Source organism: Echinops telfairi, unplaced genomic scaffold (assembly GCF_000313985.2).
Source record: "Echinops telfairi isolate 266 unplaced genomic scaffold, ASM31398v2 ScPeMD7_9;HRSCAF=40, whole genome shotgun sequence".
NCBI classification, from domain to species: Eukaryota; Metazoa; Chordata; class Mammalia; order Afrosoricida; family Tenrecidae; genus Echinops; species Echinops telfairi.
The window spans coordinates 37101932-37106299 of record NW_022103906.1 but is presented as its reverse complement, the minus strand read 5'-3'; positions in this window follow the sequence as shown (position 1 = coordinate 37106299).

Genomic DNA, 4368 nt, shown 5'->3' with positions numbered 1-4368 from the left:
TAATGTGGCATTGTACAATACTCACTTTCTAGATCTGATTGCTGAAGACAAAATGGGTGCATAAGCAAATGTGGTGAAAAAAGGTGCTGGTGCTGGCGATTAAAAGATACAGCATCTGGGATCTTAAAGGCTTGTAGTTAAACAAGCGCCCCCATGGAAGATGCACACCAGCCTGTGTAATCATGAGGTATTGGGGAAAAAATGTACCAGAAGTTCAAAAACAAGTAAACAAATTGATTAAAAGGAGTTTGGACAAAGTGGAAACCCAAAATCCACCTGTGAGAAGCAGTCCCTCACAGAAGAGTCACACTGAAGGGATGATAAATCTAGTTTGCAGTACTGTATAGCACTGATGAAACACATAACTATCCTCTAGCTCTTTAATACTTCTTCCCCTTATTATTATGCTCTTTGTTTTACCTTATTAATCTTGTTAGTCTTGCATATGTTCATTTGTATAATTAAAATTGTTGGATGCATGAAAGCCAAGATAAATAAACCCTCAGAAACAATAACGGGTGTACAGTAATGGGAGTAATGATTCCCTGAGAATATGGAAGATGGGTGGGGGGAGTCATGAAGGGTCAGCTGATAGCAAGGATCAAAATATAAGGAGTTATATATTGATGAAAAGATACAGCATCTGGGATCTTAAAGGCTTGTAGTTAAACTCCACTTGAGGGGAGTGAATAACATAATTGTAGGTGACTGGTTATCTTGGATGGGGTGAGATATGGCAAATGATAAAAATAGAATAAGAAAATAAGGGTTCCTGGGGGTAGAGAGGGTAAAGGAGGGAATAAATTGGAGCTTATATCAAAGAGTTCAAGAAAAAATAAAATATTTTGAAACTGATTGTGGTAGCAATTGTACAATTATTCTTGATCTTGAATTATGGAATGTTATAAAATCTGTAAAAGCTCCAAATAAAACAATTAATAAAAAAGGAAAAAATGTATTGTATCTTCCCAGACCGAGGGAACATGCCCATCACCATTATTATTTGAGGTTTAAAGTACTATTGGGCTGCACCTAAGCGTGACCCTTCAGGTCCCACAAAGAAAAGCTCACTAGCATTATCAGAAGCATTGCTCACCAAGGGCTTTTTCTCTGCTTCACTGTGGATGCTATGAAAGTATTCTATTGGTTCTAGGTAAAATCCACGTGAATTTTAATTCATGTAAATTTGACCTAAATGTTTTCCTTCTGAAGGGAGAGAGAGAGAAAATAATAATAAGAAGAATAGGAGGAGGAGGAAGAAGAGAAGGAACAAAGGAAGGAAGGAAGGAAGGAAAGATTATATAAGACGGTCTTCTCCAGGGTGTCCTTGGTAAAATTAAATAAAAGCATGTTAAAATCCATCAGACATCTGCTCTCCGTCAGCTTCATCTAGAACAGGAAGTGCTGCACAGAGGTGAGTTTGCTGTTGCAAAGAGCAGAATGAAAAGCAAAGAGAAAATGGGCTAATTTACTGTTCCCACTAAGATTCAGCAGAGCTCAAAGGAATTCTTCAGTTCCATGCATGGGACTGAAAATATTGATATTTGGACATAAATGCTAGAAAAAAATGAGCATTGTGTGGGAAGAGGATGAATTTTCATTTTCAATGCTGTCAGAATCAGGTCCTGGGACCACCATAAAGGAGACATGAATGGAAAAACTGGTAAAACTTGCCAGTCTCTGAAGTTTGGTTAATGCATTAAGTCTGGCTTCTTCGTTTGGACCCACGCAGCACAGCAGTGTAAGATGTCAGCATGAGGGGAACTGGAAACTGGGCGAAGGGCGTATATGACAGGGCTTCAAGAAACTTGTGTAAAAGTGGAATTAAAAGACAATAACATTTTACATGGACTTTTTTGTAGCCTTCTCATTCATGAACTCCTCCCAATTTTTGCAACCTTTCTATACATTTAAAACTATCACAAATAAGACATTTATTTCTAATGATTCCAAATAAAAATGTTATTTACAAAATAAAAGCTATGCAGTCTCTTTTAATGTTGATACTTCAAATAATTTTGAAGATGCATCTGTCAAAGGTGAAATTTAGAGAACTCTTAGACCTTTAAATGAGTGGGCTTTGCAGCAAATCACCCTCTTTGTTTGAAATGAAACAAATCTATCTCACTCTAATGGTGTACATTTTAAAATGACAGTTACAATGGGGATGGTTAGAGTATAGGGTGGTGTTAAATGGAGGCTGCTATTCTTGGAAATGTACAAAACTAGCCGAGTTGTCATTGCATTTATTTCAACTCATGGTGAAACATGTGTGTCAGAGTAGAGCTACATTTCTGGTGTCCAATGTTGATTTTTTTTTTCATCAAAAGAAGACCAAAAGTCTTTCTTTTGAGGCCCCTCTGGATGTGTGTGAAGTGTGTTAACCATGTGTACCAACCAAGGACTTCAGAAACCAGATTGAAATGAACAAATGAGAGGCAGGATAAGATCATGAAATGAGCGGATGCTCCTATGGATTTATTTAGCCGCTGATCTACTGAAGAGCTAGCGTAGCGGAGGCGTTGGAGGGTTAGGATGAGTCTGGGAGGAGAGGAGAAGAGAAGCGGACCCTGCTCAGGAAGCTAGAGGTCCTATCCAGGAACACTGGGAGGGCTAGAGCAGCCCAGTCATTTTTGGATAGGGTTTTGCTGACACTCCGAACATGGAAAAGAAAGAAGGAGATAATCTAAGGATGATCTATCCCAGTTGCTTTTTAAAATAGTGACATAGGTTGTGGGAGCTTCCAGGCCATGCAACAAAGAAAAGGTCAAGAGGGGCACATGACACTGTGAGAGTACCGCTGAATCTTGCTCCGATCCATAACGGACAGGCACTTGGACAGGAAGGAATTATAAGGACAGTCCAGTGAGGGAAACACTTTATTCTCATAGAGACAACAGATAGGACTTTTCCCATAGGAAGATATCATGGAAATGTGTGCATCAGGGCTCCAATGAGGGACAGCTATAGAGAGCCTCACACTATTGCCACAGGAAAATGGAGCCCCACTTTGTATGACAGTGTCTCTGAATAAGTAACTTCACCTCCTGTGTGTGAGTGTTCATAGAGAACAAGCACACAGACAGAACCCCAGAGCCAGCACTGAAAAAGAGTGCCATCCTGATAGGAAGCTCACTGTCGTTAGGTCATTTGGATACAAAGCGAACTTACCTGACTTGAGGGAGTTTCATGAAAGTCTTTGTAGAGGTAGTCTACGACATTTTTCTCCAATGGAATGAATGGTGGATGCAGGCCATGGCCTTTTGATTGACAGCCAGGCTTGTGGCCACTGTTTCACTAGGGCGACTAGTTAGCCAAGTATTTCACGACAAAAAGAAGTCAAAGAAAGAAGCAAAATGAAAATTGAAAAGGTACCAAACTGGACCAAGTTCAGTATAAGTAAAACATAGGGAATCAGGATAGAAAAAAGGACCATCAAAGAAAAGGAGAAAGATGATATTTGTCCTGGGGATGTCAGCATACTGCAGAGCACTGATCATTTGAGAGTCTTCAAAAAGAAACCAAAAACATCACAAAACAAAATTAAGGGAACTGACGGAGCTGAAGAATAAAACAACTGAATTAGATAAAGCAGGAGAGGCACTGAGCCACACAGTCTCACAGAAGACAGACTAAGCAAATTAGAAGGCAAAGTACGTCTCAAGAGAAATAAGAGAAAAGTGAAAAGAAAAGTAAACCAACTCAAAAGGATGAGTGGGATTCAAATAAGAAATGTCATATTTATTACTGAACCTCAGAGAATTATGACAATAAAAAGTCAAAGACACGAAATTTCAAGAGATAGAGTAATCTCCTCAACTTGAAGAGAGAGCCAGGACTGCAAACACAGGAAGCTCCACAACTTCTGAGCAAAGTCATCATAGAAGCTGGATTGTACGAAGAAGAATGTGCCATCGAGATGGGAAGAAGGCTTATTAAAGCCTGCAGCATGCAGATGACACAATCTTGCTTGTTGAAGCTGAGGAGGACTTGATGCACTTGCTGAAGAAAATCAAGTATTGCAGCCCTCAGTATGGATTACAACTCAATCTAAAGAAAATAAAAATCTGCATAGCTGGATCAGTAGGTAACATCATGATAAACAGAGAAAAGGTTGAATTTGTCAAAGATTTTATCTTGCTTGTATCCACAACCAATGCTCATGGAAATAGCAGTCAAGAAATCAAAGGACACATTGAAGTCAGTAAATCTGCTGCTTATTAAAGTGTTGAAAAGCCAGGCTAATGAGGTAGTTAATTTATTGTGCCAACCTGGCCAATAAACACATGTGGGGTTAATTGAAAGGTGGAGGGATAAATGGCTCAGTGAGCCTCACCTTTCTAGTTCTCGGGTCTCTTGCTTTCTGAT